Source organism: Rissa tridactyla, chromosome 7 (genome assembly GCF_028500815.1).
Source record: "Rissa tridactyla isolate bRisTri1 chromosome 7, bRisTri1.patW.cur.20221130, whole genome shotgun sequence".
Taxonomy (NCBI): Eukaryota; Metazoa; Chordata; class Aves; order Charadriiformes; family Laridae; genus Rissa; species Rissa tridactyla.
In genome coordinates this window covers 2863784-2884997 of record NC_071472.1, presented here as the reverse complement: position 1 = coordinate 2884997, position 21214 = coordinate 2863784, and the positions used below count along the sequence as shown (strand labels likewise).

Here is a 21214-nt window from a genome sequence, read left to right as displayed (position 1 = left end):
TGCTTCTTACAGTCTTTTTGGAGAGCGTGGAGCTGTTTGCTGTAGTAAGCAACTGAGGCAGTCTTATGGCGTGTGGTTTCTTCGTGTTTCCCCTGTTCCTCTGAGTGCTTTTATTCCTGAGCATCTGCAAAGGAAGGATGCAGAGAGGCTCAGCACCTGGTGGGATGCCCTCCCTGAGGATGCTTTTCTGGTTTAGGTTTATGCGGGAGAGTGCTTCCAGCTCTTTTCCCCCTCCCCTGTTGTAAACAATAGAGGAATTTAGTTGTGAAGGAGTATTTTCACCTCCTTTCTCTGTTAGGACTAGAGTGACCACTTCCCTTTTAGCACAAGACTGATCTGAAACTGATTTTTCAGGCAAATATCTCCTGTTTAGAAAGGAGAATGCCTAAATTGAATCTTTCTAGCCAGCTCAGAAACCTCATGTTAATATTACCAGAAAGAGGATAAAAGACTCTTCATTCTGGTTGTCAGCTGGTTTTTGAGCTGCAGTGTGAGTAAAGCCCAGCTTAGCAGGAGCTGCTGAGCACTGCAGTTCTCTGCTGCGTGCTCGGTGTCAGGCGGGCAGCGCAGAGCCTTCCTCGGCCCCTGGCTGCCTGCGCTGGGGGTTTTAGCGGAATTCCACCAGCTCCTGCAGCAAACTGCCCCTGGGAAAACCAGCGGAGACCTACAGGGGCAATGGGAGGGGCCCTGTGGGATCGCGCATTACTCACATGCGTGAAAATTCTGTTGTTTCATCCATGAAACATTCCACATAACTAACTATTGTGCCTAAGACAAACAAAAATATCATCACCTGATACTCTGCTGCCTTGCAATGCTTATTGCTGTTTTGCAGTGTCATATTCCATGAAGTAAAAGAAAACAAAAATTGATGACTGATTCCTTTGAAGCAGGTGGGGTGGAATCTGAGCAGGGTTGTGGTTTTTTTTTTAATATTTTCTGCTATAGTACTGTTTGCAATGTTGCCTTGTGGAGAGATTTTCACTTATTTGCATCCCTAGAATATCTGGATACATTTTACCTTTTATTTCATGTTCACCAGTAAAGTCAATAGAGTTTATACAGATGATAAAAAGTCGTGTTCTTAAGTCCCTCCTTTACAGACATCTCTGTAGGCAGTTGTCACTCTGTGGTTAAGACAGATCCACAAAAACCCCTTGGGATAGTAGATAAATGACTAGTTAAAAAAAAAAAATATTAAAAATCTACCCTGTGCTGCATGACATTTTTCATGGGGTGTGGTACATTGTGCTTCTAACAAAAGCCAAGCATCCATCTCTATTTCAAAATACACAGCAATTCTGTTTGTAGAGGGTTTGTTCATGACTTATCTGTAAATACCTTTTATAAAAAGCTCATACTGGTTTGATGTAGGATGTGAAGTGAGGTGGGATTTCTGTCTCGGTATAAAATATGTCAATGGATATGTAGCATGCTGTTTTCCTAGCAGAAGGCTCAATCTGGGAACCTAATGCTTGCTTTGTCTCCCAGCATCTTTGGTGTGTTTTCCACCTCTGTTCAACTCTTCTTTTCCAGTGAAGACTGAGCAAGTTTTGTATGAAAGCTTTTGTGAAGGACTGCTGTGAGATACAAGTGGCTGGCATAGCTACGCATGACATTTATATGGAATTGATGGTATCTGAAGACACCAAGAGCTGACAAATACCTTTGTGGGAGCTGTTTGTTTCGAAAGTGTTGCTAATCCTCCTACACCCTAAGATTTTTCTGTACCCTGGCATAAGCTGCGAATGTCTCTAACCTGCTGCATTTTCCTGTTTGGTGGATGAGATGTACCACGATGTGCTGTGCTCATTCCCCTGTAGCTTTGGGCTATGTTGCTTTCGGGTCAGACTATTTCCAGAGCAGCAGCAGCACAAGACTGACAGATCTGGCACTTGCTTTTTTTGGGTGATTTCTCTTAGTAGCTGAAGCCAGTAGGTATCTCAGGAAGAAGAGGAAGCCTGTAGATCATACCACGTTGCTCTTCATTTAGGAAAGAACAAATACAAGATGATTCCACTGGGTCTGGGTGGCTTTTCTGTGCCTTGCAGAAAAAACAATTTTATTTACTGAAGAACTGGTGTGGTAGCCATTCAGGGAGCTGCTTGCGTGCTTGATTTTTGAAGAGTAGTTGTTTTCCTGCTGTGCTTCACACTTATTTTCAGGAGCTTGTGTAGAAAGTTAAAATCCTGGGACTGATAAAATGACTGGCACAGTAGTTTTTTGGTTCTGTTTTTACAGTGTGTTGGCTAAACAATGAAATGGTTCTGGATCTAATTATCAAAAAATATAATACATTTATTTCTTTGACACAGCAATACTTCCATAAAGCACTGAAGCAAATGTAATGTACAACATTACTTACTCTCCCGTAATATAAGTCAGTGAAGAAAATCTGTCTTGAGAAGGGCTTGGAAAACATCTCTGAGCTTCTCCAAACCCCAGACGTTCTCCTTCTCCACCAGGCTTTGCATCTGTCCAATCCCACAACCCGGACCGGGTCGGTATGAGATAGGGAGGCAGCTTTCCAAAGGAAATGTGGGTTTGCATGGTGATTTGGCGCATGTAGAGCTTTGAAACGTTGCACAGGGGCAGAGCATGGCATTATTAAGAGGGTGGTGAGTGGCATGAGCAACACCCTCCTGTCTGCCTGAGTCCCGTGGGTAGTGATGCTCTGGGGGGTTCCCCCAGGCTGCACTGCAGGTGTCGGGATGGGCTGCAGCCGATTCGTCTCCCGGGACTCTGCTGGTGCCAAACCAGTTTTCTAAGATGCTCCCGAGATGGAGATACTTTCCTCCAAGTTGACGTTCGAAGCAAAATCCTTGGCTTGTTAAGTGCTGCTTGGCACATTCATGCTAGATTTAAGCATAGATAGTCACTTCTGCAGGGACAGTGTGGTTTGGGTATTTCTGTTTGTTTCTTTTCTGAATCCTCAGCTGTTTCTCTTCTGGAAGGGATATTCTTTCAAGCTTGTCTGTAAGTGCTGAACTGGGGGAAATTATTCAACACGGATCAATGGGTACTTCTTGGATGAAGTTGTACGTGCATTTCTGTTCTCTAAAAATGTAATGAGAAATAAGGTGTGAAAATAGCTTCTATTTATTGTTGGTGGTGCTAGAAAGATGATTTACTCAAAATACAATGCTTACTATTTTTTCACCAGAGCAATTTCCCTTTTGTCTTTCCTCAGGGCATTGAAGGCTTTTTTAAATCTTTTTCTAATCCCATTTGGGTATCCTTCTCTAAAAATATCTTCATCCGGCATACCTGTCCTGTGCAAAACATGGATTCCTACTTAAAGCTTTGAAATTTAAAATATAGATGATATATTTCAACAAGCTGGATTGTCAAACAACTGGAAAATGTAGTCTCATGCCACTCTCAATGTCTTTTTTCCTCTGGTAGCTCCTGCAGGATGCATTTGGTTTAGACCAGAAGGTTTAGACCATTCGGCGTCTGTGTTCCTGTATCTCCTTCCAGCTTGTTACAGTCTTTGTTTCCTTCCCCTGAGATGCCGTAGTTAGTCACTGGTGTTTGGATCCATTTTTGCAAATGGCTGTTCAGTCTGGTACAGTCTGATTTATCGGTATTTGGGGAAATTTGGGAGTACTTTTTTTTTCTGCATGGTTGGAGATGATTTCTCCTGAAGCTTCCTGCACTAAACGAAGGCTTAATGTGCAGTGAGGAAGCTGGTGGGGAGTGATGTGTACTTACATCTCCACATATTGTTTCAGTGTTTCAAACTGTGCGAGAAGAATAAAAGCCATTACAAAAGATAAAATGAAGGATGAAATGCCACTTATAAGTCTTTAATATTAATGTGCTTTTCTCTGTGGTAGTTTTTTGAGGATTTTTTGAGGCTTGAGATAATTTTTTGGGGATCACAGGAATGCTTCTGTAAAAACAGATATTTAGGAGGAGAGATTATTTAATTTAGTTTTTCTTGGCAGTTTTTAATAGATTGCTGACACCCTTGGTATCATATTTGGTGTTGTTCTTGTTATCATTAAAATGACTCACCTTAGGATTTGTTTTGTTTTCTTCCAAATGTAGTCATTCTGAAATGCCTGATGTGCCTCCAGGTCCATTCCTAACTCTGTAAGTGCTGTATCAGAGCAGCAAGTTGCAGAGCTGCAACACCTGCAGGTCTCACAACTGTGTTTTCTTAAAGGTGGGCTTTTCCTTCTGCTGAGGAAAATGTTAAATTGAAGTTAAATATTCCGTCGCTGGTATTTGTCCATTCTTTTGTTTGAAGACTTCAGTGTGCATAAACTGAGCCGTGTCGTTTCATCGGTGATACCGTATGTGTAGGGAGAAGGGGAGTTGTGGACAAGTGCTGAAAAGGGGGCAGTGGCATAGAAGAAACAAATGAACGGGGCGATCTGTTCTCTGCTTGGAAAAGAAACACACATAATCTAATTTCCACCTATTAGCTTTCATGGCTTGGGACGGTCTGGTTGCTGATGCATTTCTTGTTAAATTCTGGCTGGTTTTGTTGAATACAAAAGTGCATTTGGCAGGAATGTTTTCATCAAAAGATCTCTTCTACACAAGGGGATTTATTTGTGGGTTTTTTTCTTAACATAGACAACAGTCCTGTGCACAGGATGTTTTGTGTCTGTTTTTGTTGGATCCTTTTGAGCTTGACATCTTGTGTCTTAATGTAGCCAAACAAGACCAAACACAATTACCTACCAACTGCTTTCAGACCCTTTACTTTCCCTCTTTTGTTTGCTTTTGTGTTGTTGCAGCCTTTTAAAGCTCAGAGGTCAAGCCAAGGTAAGACTCATTCTGAAAAGATAGTTACTAAGTTCCTCAGATGACTGAAAAAACGTGTATCTGTGTGGGAATGAGTCTTGGTTCTGTTCTCAATTCTACTGTTGAGAACCAGGATGCTGCAGGGTGCAGCAGCAGAGCTCTGCTTTGGCAGCGGGCAGAAGAAATGGAGGGACACTGGATCCAAGTCATTTGAGACAGCAGCCTGGGTGTGCAATACGGGGTAAGCTGTGCTTTAGCTGACGCTGCAGGGATAGGAGCAGAAAAGTGATTTAGAGTTGCTCAGTAATTGCTCGACACTTTTGACTTGGCTGCGGCGTCGCCAATGTTTGCTTTTCTAGCTCCATTGGAGGGTGCATGTTGGATAATGGTGCTTGTCTGTGTGATGGCTTTGTGAACTGGGAAAATACCTTTATTCAATTTTATTGGATTTTGGAGTGTGAAAATATTGCGTAGTTAAAAAGAAACCAAAACCAACACAACAGCAAAAAAACCCTTTACCTTAAAATATCCAAAATGGCATCCTTCATATCTTAAAGGTGTGGAGTCACAGGCGTGGTGTTTCTGATGAATTCCTGATTTTATTCATCTACTAGAAAGAGCCAAGCCGTTTCTGTATGTTTATGGCCTCTTTGGTTCTTGACTTTTTGTGGGATGTCCTGGAAATGCATGTGATTGTTATCAGATTCTCATTATAATACCAATAATTGGTCCCATGACAGCTTCAGAAAGTGCGTATTTTCAAATTATGAGATAGAGTCTAATTGAAACCAAGAATGCTGGATTTTTTCCTCATGAGAAATGAGTATTCAGAGATAAGGACTTAAATATTTAATAGTTGTCTCTTAGATGTCTTTGAAAAAAGTGATTTATTTTTTAGTGCTTTACTCTCTGCTAAAAGAAATCTTACTCTGCTACCTAGTTATAATGATGGATAGGAGATGCTCTTGGTTGGTGTAAGAGACTCTCTTCTGGGTCAGGGAGGACTAGGATTCTCGGAAAACTGTGGTGGTTTTGAAGTTGTTGTCAAACATTTCTGTTGCATGAGGAGGATGTGATACTGAAAAACACAGTTTCCTGTATGTCAAATGGCCTAAAGGCTTGCAATAACTTTTGCTGTATTCCTGAACGAAATATTATTGAATTTACTTAGATAATGTTGCTATGAGTCAATTTTTTGTATTCAACTGTCCTTGTGGCAGCCTGTGAGGTAAAGAAGATCTCTTATTTTGGGGGGTGAAAGTTGACTTTTAAAGTCACATTGGGAATCTGCAGGGAAGTTGAGTCTCTGATACACAAGTATCATTCTGACTGCTAAATTATTATCTCACTTAGCAAAGATGTGCAGGAGACCGTTATCTGAATTGGGGTAACTGGGTTAGTGAATATTTTTAGCAAAGCTGTTAACAGAAGTTGGATTTTTCTGCAGTTGTAATCTCTTTTCTTGACTATACAGTTCTTCTGAATTGCTTGAATCTCTGTATTTAGGCCAAGAGTGAGATGTGGATAATGCTGCAACTTCTCAAAGAGCTTTGAGATTTTATATTGTTCACTTAGTAATAATCTGTTCCAAAAATCTAGTAAGGAAAGTCATCTGGCTTTTTCTTAATACATTGCTCTGTAGTACAAATAGCTGAGCAGCTGTACTTGGAGGCACTAGAGCCTGGTGAGGGAAGCACAGGATGCAGCTGGAGGATGTATATATCTATGTTTGTAACTATATGTATATCAGACTAGCTCATAACATGCAGTGATGTTCCGTGAAGAGGTGGTTGAAGCTAGTTCAACTGGAGCAGGCACAGCAAATGTATACGTCTTGCCTTGTTCACTGTCTACCTGACAGGATTTGCTGATGGCTTGATCAGTGCCACGTGTCCTTTTAGAATGCAGTGACTTCTGTGACCCTGGGAAGCCACACTGCTCCTCGGTTTTACTGCTGATGCTCTTAGTAGCTGTTTCAGTTGCACTGCACGGTTGTCTGCATCCATACAGCTCAGTCTTCTCCAACTGCAGCAGTCAATTCCTCTTTAACAGCCCAACACTGATTTTTGTCACCATGCAAATCATACAAAATGCCACTACTAAAGATTGACTTGTTTGTCTCAAACTGCTACCCCCGTGTCGTATCCATCCTCTACTTCTCTCCCCTTTTCTGTTACCTGTTTTTTCCCCCTTCCCTTTTATATTGCATTTTAATTTTTTTCTCTCCTTTTTTATATTACATTTTGTTTGTTTTTAGTCCTTTTAGAACCTTCTTATATATATACTTTCTTATTTTCTTACCACTCTTTTGGGTCACCCATAAATACCCAGTGGAAATCTTTGCTGTCATTCGATAAACACATTGGCTTGATTATTTTTCACTTTATGGTATCTTTTACAATTTAACTTCAAAGCAAAGTAGTTCAATGATGCAAAGAAATCTTAAAGCAAAGTTAATCTTGCTATACAGGAGCATGTGTTTCTTTACACTTGAGAAAAATGTTTGCTTATATTGGTAATAGAGGATTTATTCTGCCCATTGCTTGCTTTACGTGCAGCCCAGATTTTCTGAGTATTATAGAATAACCTTAGCCATAAACTTCAAACAAAACTGTTGCCAGCATAAACAATTTATTTTAATCATACCATATGTGATCATTGAGCTGTGAAGCACTGTTCAAGAGTTGCCTTCTCTCTTTCTGTGCGGGAGGAAGGAAGGACTCTGCTGCTAAGAGCTGAAGAAAAATGGAAGCATCTAAGGTGGTTTCATACTGGGCTCATGTGTGAGCCAGAGCCAGAGCTGGGAAAAAGAATGAGATGTGGAAACCCCTGGTTGTCAGTGCCCGACTTGGGAAACACCCGACTCACCTGCAGAACTGCTCCCCTTTGGGGAAAAAAATGTTGAGATGAGTCATTGCTATCTCCATCGTCTAATCAAGCTGTTTGAAGGGCTGCTTATTTGAGATGGCTAGGAATATGTGTAAGTGCAGAACTGGCTGCCTCAGTCGGAGCGGTGAGAAGCGCTGTCTTCAGCAGCCCTCTGGGCTGTTCATCCTCCTGGCACAAGGATGGGAGCTCCCGCAGGGGGATCCAGCTCCTGGTGCTGTCTCCAGGGCTTTCTGATGGCTGGCTGTGTGCAGAGCTAGTGGATGTGTCTGTTTTCTAGAAGCAGACTGAACTATTGCCTTATTTTTCACATTTTTTTTGTTTTAAGTTCACTTTTGTCAGAATTTTTCAATAGTATATCACTTAATATGGGACTTCTGTTTTTCTGAAAATCAAGTGAACTATCTCCTTGTTATGTTTGATGATACATACATGTGCTATTTCAGCAAAGGCAGTACTATATGAATGTACAATTTTAACTGAGCTGAGCACATTGCTCTTCTGGCTTGATGCAACTCTTAAACTGTTCACCTTAGTAGAGCTTGTGTTTGTCCTGGTTTGGATTCAGACTTTGTGCTGGAACCGGACAAACCTGGATTTGACTTGCAGGTGACTGTAGGCTTATCAGCTCCTTAGTCCCCTGTTTATACAATGGAAATACTCCTTGCTTTTCTCTTATCTGTTATTGGGTTTGATGGTTTAAACTTCAGGGTTTTCTGATTTTTGGCACTATGGTAGCTGCTGGTGCACACTTCCGTTTCATTTTGAGAAAGTCATTTGGGGCTCTCTCTTTAAAACGCAGGAAGCCTGAAAGCTGAAGCAGCTGTAGTCTTGTTGGTGGACATGGGAACTCGGAGCAATTACTCTGTCCTGGAGGGAGGTACCTTCTGTCTTTAGGATTTGCAGAATATTGCTGTGTATCTGTCCTGCTTTTCAAAAGAGCCATCAATAACTGTGTAGATGTATGTCTACCGCACGCAGTGGCTGAGCTGTGTGAATGCAGTTGTAGGTGTGCAGGGGCAAGCGCTGGAGCCCCGCTGCTCCTCTGGCTGGCGAGCGGCAGCAGCAGCTCCTGCTGAGAGCCGTGTAGGGGCAATGACAGCAGCACTGTCCTGCTGGTACAGCTCTGATCCTGCCCTGGGTTGGTTTGTTTCATTAACATCTAAGCAGAGCACTGCTGATAAAGATGCCTTGCTGCCCAGGATGCCTGCAGCAGGCAGTGCTCAGCCTCTAGGTAAGCTGCTGCGAAGGGAAAGCGGGCAGCTCCTCTTTGCTGCCATTGCTCACTCGGTCTGTCTGGGAAAAGTTATCCCTCCTCTTCAGGGAGAAGGGCCAGGTGGAGAGGAAACTGTGATCATTTACCAGTTATCTCCAGAGCTGAGCTAGTTTGTGTAACAGGAACTGCTTGCATTTTATTATTATTAAAAACTGCCGTGTGGAGCGGCATGTGTATTAGAGACTTTGAGATCTAGGAATTGTAAATTGGATAAACATCAAGGATGGCGAAGGCAAGAGACCTCTGTGGCTTCGGGTCTAAGGAGTTTGGGTTTTTTTTGGAAACAGAGCCAAATGATGAGCTTAAAGGTAAGCAGGGTGGCTGGAGGTTGAAGTCTGTCAGCAGAATGGCCTCTGACTTAACAGGAAGAGCAACTGCTTATGCTGATGCAAAGAAAAGGTCTGAATGATTGTTTGCACTCTCCTTGTCCTCCTTATTTTCTGCCCGTTGACAGTCCTGTGTCTAGCAGATTTTGTTTGTTTCTGCTAGAGAGAAATAGGAATATGAATCATGATTTACATACAAGACAGGTACTTTGTTTATATGACTGCCATTCTATAGGTCATGGTCCTTTCTTCATCTTCCTTATTGCAGTGGGTCAAGAAACAGTGCCAGGGCTTTCACTCACGTGTGTAAACATTAACATGGTCTTGGTGCCTCTGGAACACTATAAGGGAATGGAGTGTGGCAGCCCAGATTGTACCCTGCTTTGAAGATTTGGGAAATGCAGAAGGAATATATCAGCATTACTAAATCTGATAATAGAATTAGTGTCAGATAATTCCAGCCAGCATTGCCTGTTTCTGGATAACTTAGCAGAAAGTGGGGCTGGTCTGCCGATGTCATTGCTGTGCTGTAAGAAGAGATGTGCTGTATATGTAAGCTGTAATGCGTTTCTAGCTGCAGGGAGGGCACAGGAAGGGGCCAGAAAAATCTATTTTTGCAATTAAAAAGCCAAAATTGCCAAAGAAGGTCCAAGCAGTGCATTTAAAAAAGAAATTCTGCAGCTCTTTGTTGTTACAAAGTTCACAGGAGGGTATTTTGTTGTGTTTGTCTGTGTGTTTTAACCAGCTCTATAACATCACTTTTATTCATATTATTTGTGTAACAGTTTGAGCTATATTCTGTGTAGTAACACAATCGGAACCCCTTTGTCAGCTGTCCAGGACAGCACAACTTGCCACCACAAATTTCTCAGTATAGGACAAGCTGGCATAGCCGTTCTCACTCCCAAATGCAAAGCCATTTGGAACCAGTTCCACTTGAATTTTGAATGAGATTTAAACAATTCTGAATTTCTTGATGATTGACTTAATTTGTCAGTGATGGATTAAAGTATCAGAAATGCAGAAACCAGATTCTCAAATACTCTGTTTTCCTCCTGATAACTGGTGCAAAAATGGAGGAGGCAGTAATTCTAGTTTGGAAGGGGTTGCAATGGTTTTGTAAGGATGGGTTTTTTTGTCTCTACTTGTCTAATTACTTAATGCAATTTTTATGAACTAGAGGTACAAATGAAGAGTGCCTGTATTGGAATATGATTGCTGAGTATTACCAAACCAAGCACTTGCAGTATCATGACCCTGCTCCTACAAATATATGGGTTTTACAAATAGGGTTGGGGTCTCTGCTTAACAGATTCTTATTTAAGCTTTCCTAGCGCCCACTATATCAGAGAAATAATCCTTATTTTTTTCCTATTACTAAAAACTATTATTTTTGTATAATTACCCGTTCCCAAATGCTTTAGCTTGAGGAAGACTGGATGATTGGTGCTAAAATTGTGAGATTTGGACACATCAAGTGAAACAGAGTTCTGCTTTTTGTTTTCTCCAGATAATGAGATGAGATATGTATAAGGAAATTAGTGCAACAAGCTAAGAAACAGAAGCTTGTTGGTTGTAAGGTTATGGATGGGAGTGAGCAGGTTCCTCTCTATGCAGAGGGTACAGGTGGCAGGAACCGGTGCTCGTGCAGGCGACAGCTGAAGCTCCAAGTGACCAGGCTTGTGCTTGGCCAGTGCCGGGTGGCTTTGTTCCTCCCAAAGGGGAGCTGCCTCCTTTCTCCTCCACTCCTGCCTGTCTTAAATGGGGTGAAATGGTAGGGCGAGAAGAAACTGGGCAAATTTAGGTAAGAATCAGAAGAAAAGGTAAAACCAAATCAATAGAAGTGTTACCAGAGTGAAAGGAGTAGCGGGATTCAAAGGCCATATGAAACACTGCAGCTCCTTCCTGGAAGATCTAATCTCACTCCATGTTCTTATTAAATAAGCTTTTAGATGTGCATTTCGCTTGGGAAGCACAGACCTCACAGTGATGGGCCTGCCCCAAGAGCTGGAGAGTCCACAGCACGAGGACGGAGAGAAGTGGCGGGTGCGCAGACGCTCAACAAAATGGCTGTGCTCGTGCATGGGGTCTCTGTTCTGTGAAGGCTGTTCTCTGTCCGTGTTTGAAGAGGTTTGTTGCCAGGAGCAACTTGTCTGCATTACTTGGTGACAGGGTAATTGCTCTGCCTGCCTCGACATCTGAGCTTCTGTGAAGGCTCTTCCATGCTCAAATTGTAGCTGTTACTACAGTCGTTGAGATGCAGAGCTGGGTATTTCCAATAGACAACACGAATCTAGGCTGCAGTCAAGCTACAAAATAGAAGGTAATGCCAGGGCAGCTGTGCATCAAATATCTCTATAGATAAAACTAGATACAGCACTGCACTGCTTGCTGCCCTTTCAGTTCTTCTTTTAGGTATCACTTTCCAATGGAAAAGGTTGAGGGAAGTACAGAAGTAGTGGTGCTGTCATTCTTCTTCCTTCGTTCTCTGATGTATTTTCAGTGCATTTGTTTTTAATTACATTGCATGAAAGGAGGCTGGGGCAGCCTAGTGATAACATTTCTGTTCTATTGTGTGCTTTTAAATCCCTGCTACAACATCAGGTCAGTAAACATTCAAGCTCCCAGCACTGCTGGCATTTAGTCTCTCGGTTTGTAAATGAGGAAGCAAGTCTAAGTTGTTGTTACTGGTCTCCCAGTGAATCAGGCACTCAACCAGCAAGGTATCAAGGGGCGAGGCTTATTTCCAGATCTCTGGGAGTACTGTTACTCCATTAGGTTATGGATGCTGGTATCTTCCTTTCTCACCTGTTTTGGACACTATAAATCTGGGCTTTTGAACATTTCAGATCTTTCAGTTCTTGAGAGCAGAGGATAATAATCTACATGTACCAGTCTTGCTGTTGGACCTACAGTTTGCTACCAGTGATTATGGGATGACAATAATTAAACCCTGTTTGGTGGAGCATGTTCTCAGCAGAGAGCCATGTTCTCACCATGGTGTGCCACCACATAGACGGCATTTTGGCTCTGCACAGGTCATTGTGAAGGGAGTCAGTTTGGGGAACAGAGATGTGCCCAGACTCACTGCATATGCTGTCTGTTGGGGTCTGGGCTCGTTGCTGTTGGGATTACCTGTGTGGTTTCAAGACCCTTCAGGAACTCCATCCACAGGATTCAGTCACACAATAAATTAGTGGCTCTGGATTAATCCCTGCGAGACTGAATGAGTATATAGCCCAGCTGCAAATGTGACAGTTTTATGCTTGTGAAGCGCTTTCTCTGCAGAACAAATACCGTACAATGCAGGCAGTGGGGTGCAAGCATCTCATTTGTTTCCTCTTGCCGATGTATATCCAACCTGACGGGACGCTCCAAGACCAATGGTGTAGTTTGTTCTCTGATCCTCTTCAATCCTTGGTTTTGCGGAGCATGCTGAAAAGAAAGCTGCTGTATGGACCAGTGACGCCCTCTCATTTTGTTTTGACCTCTCCTGACCTGAGGTGGATTTGAATCTACAACTGACAGTGCTCAGTATCCCATTACTAATCTCCTGAGCCACCCAGTTGCCCCATAAATCTGTAAGTGATATGTTTAACAAAGTGGAGATTAACACAACACTGCCACGGCAGAATTAAGATGTAGTTACGTCTTGAACCGGGACTGGTTTATGTTGCACTTCTCTTCTGTAGGTGGAGCTGAAGGTCATTATCTTACTTGGGACTTTTACTTCACCAAAACCGCTCCATTTCATGATTTGAAATAGCCACCTATCTTTTTTTGATTTTCGTTGGAATATTATAAACACTGATGATAAGCAGAGTTGCTGCTCCAGGTGTAACTTATTCCCACTGCCTTCCACCTATGAGATGGCCTTGTCTGACTCCTCTTCCATTGCTACTGTAGGGAGCTGCCTGAGGATAGGTTTTACTACATTGTTTTTCTGGCTAGGAATTTTTTATATTTGTTAAAAGAAAATCATAGTGTTCTTTAAATAACAAAAAGCCCACAGTAGTTTAAAACCAATTTTGAAGTATTGCATTTTTACAAAATAGACAATTAATACATTGTTCTCTTTTCATTCTCAACTTCTGTTAAATCACAAGACCTTTAGTTAGAGGAGTCTTGGGCTTCTATAGTTACGGTACATTTCTTTCTCTTTTCTTCTACAACAAATATTATTTTGTCTTTTATTTCCAAACTGTTAGTTTGCATGGTTTTATACACAAAAGAAGTTATCAAATTCTCTTATCCTTTTGATGTGAGGGAGTAGGGTAGGTTAGCTGAAGTGCTGGAGACCAGTAGAACTGGAGAAATTGTGGGTAATTTTGAGTCTGGCTTACCTTCGGAGCTCATTGAGTGCTTTTTTTTTGGTAGAAGCGTGTCATGGTTTAACTCCAGCCTGCAGCTAGGACTGCGCAGCCGCTTGCGCAAGGTGCCTGTTGAAGGTGGAAGCTATCAGAAGCATGTTAGAAAAGGACCCTGTGTACCAACTGTGCCTTGGAGTATTATTTATTAAATATCCTCCCAAGATTTCTGTTTACTTAAGAACCTCTGATGTCGAGAGGATCTTTATCTGAAATGCAAGTGACAGCATTTTAAAGTTAATTTAATTAAGCCTGTCTGTGCTTTGCTGAAGTAAAATGAATAGATTATGAAGGTAGCTTCAAATAGGCCTGAAAAGGTCAATTAAATTAGATAGAGCACATTAAATTAAACCAGTAGTTATCTGTTACACATAATACAGTGGCACAAGCTACCTGAAAGCCAGAGGGATGGTGCAAGGGACGACGTTCTCCAGTTTCCCCTAGGACCGTTACAGTAACCTGTGTCCAGTTCCTCACTCTTGATAGTTTTGTACCTATGATAAAGCGGAGAGGTCTGCTGAGCGTACAATCACATATCTACTTAAAACTTAGTTTTGTGAAAAAAGAAACAGTTTTGTGAAAAACAAGTATGAAAAAGTTTTCTTAATGTGGGGTGGAAGACCCAGGAAAGGGGGAATAATGCACATCTTCAGCTAGTGCTGTACAGACCACCAAATGAAATCCTTTTCCCCACGATCATTAACATAGCTTCATCTTTTCAGAGATTAAATTTAACTGCAGGAGGATATCACTGCTCTCCAAATACCCAGTTTTGTGCCGTTGCATAAGCAGTTAAGTAATCAAGGCCCAAATCTGCAAGCTGCTGCGTGGCATGCAGAGCACTGGTGGGCTGGAAGGATGGTGCTAGTCCTGATGGCATTAGGCTGCACTGTGGAAGGAGTACCAAAGGATGTGTGGATTAACCACGGCCGGTAACACAGCATCCACATGCAGTGCTTGGTGCTGCTGGGCGCTCAGTCGCCGACCGGGCAGTGCCCCCACGGGGGCTGCCTGCACCCGACTGCCAGTGGAGTGATGAGGATGGCGAGGAGCTGGAGGAAGATGTGTCCCAGGGCCTTTCCGCCTTCCTGTCCTATTCTTGAGCCATGCAGCGCTGGGGAGTCCCGGAGGAGGAGGAGGAGTGAGTCGGTTGCCCTCAAGTAAGAAGAGATCCCATTTTCCACGGTGCTGGTGGGTGCTGCAGCCTCCAGCAGTGATGGAGCTCCTGAGCTGTGGGTGCACTGGGGTGCTGCTTCTCCAGCCCCTTGCCCCAGCCTTCCTCCCAGCTGTGAGGACTCTCTCAGCCTGCAGTTTATCATCTGATGGCCAGGCTGGGAGGTAGTTTGCATTGCTTTTTATTTTTGTGACTAGTGTTACGTTGGTAACGTCCCATCTGATCAGCTGAGAAGTGCCAGCAAGGGGTTAGAGCATTTGCGGGGTCCATGATGGACACACCGGGTCCATCTCTTCCTCTGGACAGTGGTGACTAGCTTGCACCAATAAAAGTAAATAATAATGGAGAGTTGTTACTCTGGGTATTGCTGTGTCTGAAGTATAAAAAAAATGTTGCCAAAGAGTGCTATTTAATAGTTGGCTTTGTATTGGGAGATCTTTATACTTAAAATTCATATGAAGTTTCTTAAAGAGTATATTTTCCAGGTCATGCATCTTAGGTAGAAGAAAAGCTTTAAAATAATTGCTAGGGTTTGGTTTCCTAAATTGCAGATCCATACTAAAATAAAATACTGCTTTCTGAAAATGGGATTTATAGCAAGGAGTTAAAGGTTCTTTCTGCTGAGAGTGAAAGCTAAAAGTGGATCGCTGGCCACGTGCCAAATTCCATCAGCTCCACAGAAATATTCATAAGGTAGATCAATAATTAAGCCCACTATGCAAAAGTAATGCTGTGTTCAACTCAGATTGCTCTGCGGTGCCTGTTCATACACAACTGCTTGTTTTCATTTATTTTCCAATTGAGTTTTAGGACTGTTACAAAGATTTACGAGTTTCTTTTGGAGAACTTGGTTTGACTGTGTAGTATATTCAGGTTATTCTGAATAAATTTCCTTAAATTTTTTATCCCAGGTGTTCTGAATTCTCATCTCCTAGGTGAATTGCTGCTGTGCTAGTGTTTTTAAAGGGTGAGCTAGTGTGGAAAATGGGTAGGATGGGTGTAGCATTTCCTTAGTCAATAAAGGAAAGGAACAACATAATAACTAAATTTAACTGTTTTGCTCACATGCATTAATTTTCTCCCTCTGTCTTTAATCATAATGTTTTCAATCCTCACTAGAGAGAGATGGATTCAGGAGAATGGGATAGGTCCTGTTTTTTCTTGTGCTTTATCAGCAAAAGCATAACAACCTTGTAGTTGCAGAATTTCTCTAACTTGTGGGGACAATAAGTCCTTTATCTAATTAGTTCTATCTAATTCCAGAGGAAATTTGCAGGGCCAGATGCTTATCCCACTTGTGAATGGAGTAAGTTTGATGCAGCGTTCAGTAACTGTGGCTTCTACATTCTCAAGGGGAGTAAAAACTTTAATTCTTACTCCTATAGGCTAGAGAGAAGAAATGAGTTTTATACCACCTTCCAAGGGAGAAACTCAGCTCTGCGCAAGGGATGTGCCTCGACTGAAAAATTGAATTGCTGCTGGTAATAGTTTGCTTTCTGCTCTTTGAAAAATTCTGTCTTCCAGGCCTGCAATTACGTATCTTCTATTTATAAAACCTCTACTACAAGAGCACTTATGGTAGTGAAAACTAGCTGGGAAATAATTTCCCATTAATTAAGCTCCTACGTATCACATGCTTTTATTACCTGTATACTCATCCGTTGTATGTACTGGCAGTGGCGTCTTGTATGGTATGTTAAACACACTCATAGATCATTCATTCCAACTGCGTCAATAAAACTCATTGACTTGAATAGAGAGCCAGAATAAAAATGACAGAGTTTCAGCAGTCACGGTTTTGCCAAATGATTCATCTGGTAAACCGAGCCACGTGATTTGTCACTGTTTTGTTTCTGCAGGGACTAAAAGTTTTCCTGAGCTATCAGCTGGTGATTGCATGACTGATGCACCCCTTTTACAGGGGTAAAGGGGATGCCTTTATCTGACCAGGTTGTGGAGAAAAGAACATTCCTGGCTTCTGAGGGGACAGGGGGCTAAGATGAATGAGAAGGACCCTGTGTATACAATCTGTCTGCCCGTTTCAGATAAGTGCCCTAACTATCGGCTGTTAGGAAGAACCAAATCCGGCAGCCTGGCAGAGGTGAGGCTGAGCCCCTTTCCAGACCTTCTTGCACAGAGATGCAGCTGGCAGCATGGACATGTGGACCTTGTGACCTGTGGTCCCACCTCAGCTGCTGGTGCTTGGGAACTTACACGTTGCCAAGCAGTACTTTTTCCCCTATTATTATCTTCAGAAATACCATAACTCCTTGAGTCTCGTTCAAAATGATGTCCCCCTCGAGGATGTGCTGGCATGGTATGTTGCAGGCAAGTATGAATGAGCTTCACCTCTGCTTGTATGTTTGGGGTCAGAACTGCACTAGGCGTACTCACAACTGCCAGTCATCATATAACTTGCTCCCAGCTGTTTTCTGCTCAAGCAGAACAAACTTGCATCTGTCCTGGGTTAAATCTGGATGCTATCTTTAATTCTAGGCGATGGTTTCAGGCTATAATTCCTCATCTAACTCAAATGTCTCCTTACAGCCCCAAAAAGCAAAGAAACCCAGCATTTTGTATGCCCTCATCTTTCTTTCTTCTTTAGCAATTATGTATCTGAGCTACATGCTAGCTGTTGGAAATCCTGTTCTAAGCCATCCCACTTTGCCCGTGGTTTTTATAAGGCACTTTGGGGATGGACCTTGGACTGTGGATTCTGCCTCTGAGCTCAGATGCCTGAAAGTCAGGTGTTGTCTTGCTTAACATCATGACCTGCAGATACACTGGTGAAGTCAACCCTGAATGTCTGTCTGAAGATCACAGGGAATTAATCATGAAATTGCATTGAGGCTCCTAATTCTTAGCTTTAAGAACTGAGCACTTCTCATTTCCTGTGTAGAATTTAGGAGAGTTGATTTTTTATATATATATATTTTTTATTTTTTTTTAACAGAAAATATATTTGGTTATCTTTAATTGAGACCATGTTGGCTCCTAGTGATATCACTGCTCTGTGATGTTGCTTGTAAAATGATGGTTTTGGTAGCGCATGGATTGATGGTCAGGATTCTTTTTGTGCTTGTGAAATCCTCAGATTTTTAAATGCCAAGCCTGTAAACTCGATAGGAAACTGTAGACATTAAGCTGGTGAAATAGTAATTGGTAATACATATGAATAGTGTTCTTCGTGCTATCCAAGGGCCAGAACAGAATCTATCTAGCTGTCAATACAACTTCAGCAGGAATTGTGTGGGTGGATCAGAGCACTTATCCTAGCCATTATGCAGCAGTGGCATAAGTTAATGGAACAGATTGTCAGGGGGACTGTAGGAAGTAATGGCATAGGAAGGAAGATGTGATGTATGTACGAGAGATAATACACTGCATATAATGAGAAAGTTTGAAAAATAATGTATGGAGGAGGCGCACAGATAAAACTGTTAGCATCAACTCAGAAAATAACACTTTATTTCTAGCTGCTTATTGCTTTCTTGAATAAGTGCTAATAAGGCTGAAATCTTCCTGATTTTGGTATTTAATTCAAGCTGAGTTACATTAAAAAAAAAAAAAGCAGTTATGGTATTTCTGAAGGTGACAATAGGGGAAAAAGTACTGCTTGGGAACATGCTAAAAATAAGGTGATGTTCGTGTTTGCTCACCCTCCCTTTCTGTTTTGGAGCAAAACCTTCGGATGTGCCAGTGTGTTGCCTTTGTAGGATGGATATGGCTTTTGTTACCTTTGAGGAAAGTCTGTCAAGAATTAAGAGCTTATAACAACAACATCCTCCAAATCAAAAAAAACCCCAAAGCCATAGTTTGGTCCAGAGAAACATCTTCTATCTTAACAGTATCTTGGCAGCTGAATTACCACAGCTTTCCTTCAGGCTGGGCATCTTCTCCCTGTCTAAGGTGGTGTGGTCTCATACAGCCCCCGTAAGCTGAAGGTGAGCTCCTGCGGGACATGTGCAGAGTGGGTTTGTGGGCTGCCTAGCTGGGACGTGGAAAGGGTGAGGAACAACCTGGTAGGAGAGGTGATGAAGGTCACAGCCTGCCACCAGGAGCCTGGAGCTGGGTGGAGATGGTGGTGAGGAGGACTCCAGGGAGAGCCGGTGGGACAGAAGAGTCAGGAACTTGAACAAAGTGAGTGGGGTGACACGGGAGGTGCCCAGTCTTTCTCCAACGTCAGAGACCCAAGCAGGAACTTCTGAACAAAGGAAGAGAGAGGAGGATGAGGAGCCTAAGGAACAGGGAGGGCAGGTGGTGGTGGAGGTGGGGAGAAGAGGGTTGAGCAGGATTGAGAAGGTTTAGGGCAGAGAAGTGGTGGTAGAGCAAAAGAAGTATAAACTCTCAAACTGAGTAAAGACAGAGGGTCTGTGCCCACTCAGCATACTGTCCTTTGTGGAAAGGAGCGTGAGCCTTGAGTTGTCTTCATCTAAGATCAGTGTGGAGATGAGGCACAAAAAACCTCCCCAAAAACCTGTAAGTGCTGCTCAGATAATGGAGTGCTCTCGCTTTGTGCAGTTGGTGGCAGATGCTTTGTGATCCTTCATGTTCATTTATTTTCTTCAGCTATCAGTGATGGGTATTCCAGTCTTTCAGCTTCCCAGAACAAAAATCCCGAGGAAGAAATCTGACCTATGTAGCACGTTTGTGAATTGCTGTTTTACATTTGTAGCTTTTCAGTTTGACAGCTAAATAACAGTTGCAGTCAGTGCCTCTTTCAGCTGCGAGCAGCACAATTATGATGGGATTGGTTTTTGGGGCATTATAGTTGTCGAGAGCTCAGTAGAAGAGCTGGATTGATTGCACCAGAGCAGCGTTTGCCTGGAGTGCTGGGTTTGCCGTGGTAGGATGAGGTACTGGCATTGTTTTCTGCTATTCTCTCACATTGCTTAGCTAATAAGCCTCAACTCAGGCATGAAATAAATAAATGGGATAAGTGGATGGCTGAGGTTGTGTGTCCGTGTGTTTTTTGGCCACTTGCATTAGGGATTATTGTCTGGTACTTGGAATAAGCAAAATGGGGGTAAGTAGGTAAAAAGTCCATTTGAGAAATTGTTCCGGAACAATTATAGCAGGGCTGGGCAGCCCTTCTCATGCTGGGAATGATGAGCTTTGTCTAGCTGAGAGCCATGCGATGTGCACTGTCTGTGGAAAGCTGTGGAGAGCAGAGTTTGGGGTAGGTGCCAGCTGGGTGCTCCCAGCAGTCCCACCACTCTCCCGGGGGCTGGGGCTGCACTGGGGATGTCGGTCTGAGTTGCGTCTTTGGGCTTGTGTCTTATCAAGCGGGCTGCTTGGGTGGCCCAGTGTTCACCCCATTCCAACACAGGACCATGAATTATTTACTACGTGATTTATAAATTGCCTTCTTATCCTTGAGATCTGAAATTCTGGGATGAAGCATGAAGAACACACATTGCAAGCAAACACCTCTCTGTCTTATTTCCCCTGTGGCTGTTAAGTACCCGAGTTTAAGGAGCAGGCAACTGTAAGCTTGTGATCTGCTTGAAGAAAAATCAAAGTGTGACAAAAATGGCTAATTGAGCACAGCATTTGAACAGCTGGCTACAAATGGCAGAGATGGCACATCAACTCAACAGAACAAGACTCCTACATCGGGTATCCAGCCACCTTGCAGTTAGCTTTGAAGCCCTTGTTATGCCGTTCTCAGAGCAGGTGTCACATCTTCGAAGGGAAATATTACAGGCTTTGATGGAAGATAAGAAAGATGCTACACATACACTTAGTGTAACTTTAAATAAAGGAATTGTATTTTAAATGCAGATGTCTTGCTTGGTTTTGAGTTGTAAGGAACTGAACTGCTGTCTTAGAAATTGATTTGCCTTTTAAGTGTCATGCAAACCTATTTTTAGGATTGCTAATACGTGTTTCTCTTGTAACCAATTATACTCGCTACAAAGAGGAATCAAAATTTTCTGGAAGTGTATGTACGGGTTGTGCTACGCCGTATATACATATGAATAAGTGTCAGTCATGGTGTCACCTGAGAATTAGGGCAGCTCGGTGTCTGTGGTGGGATGGATTGTGGTTCACAACCTGGAAATGGCCCTGGTCCCATTCAAGATGTCATTTTGGAGCTCTTTCACACGGCATCCTGTTATTTGTTGGTCCTAAGGATAAAAATCATGACAATTTCTGAATGAAATACAAGCTTAGGGCAACATAACAGTCTGACTGGTCTGCCTGTTTTGGGTCTAATCTGTGGTTTCACCGACACACATTTGCATGTTTAGCATAGAAATGAAACCAGGCTATTTCTGCTGAAGGAACGTGCAGTGTGCTGGGACCGTGCTTGGACTGTGCTGGGCCACCCCAGCTGCAGCAGAAGGCAGCTCTTGGGACCTGCAAACTTCTGATTCTCTCAGGTCTGACTGCTGTTTCTTGCATGCCAGCTTTCACCTGTTTA

At 42.7% G+C, this 21214-nt stretch overlaps 1 protein-coding gene across 1 annotated transcript in view; it reads left to right on the top strand.

Moving 5' to 3' along the window:
- Positions 1–21214, top strand: part of KIF5C (kinesin family member 5C) — an 85276-nt gene that overhangs the window by 3556 nt on the left and 60506 nt on the right. The gene's annotated exons all lie outside the window — the stretch shown is intronic.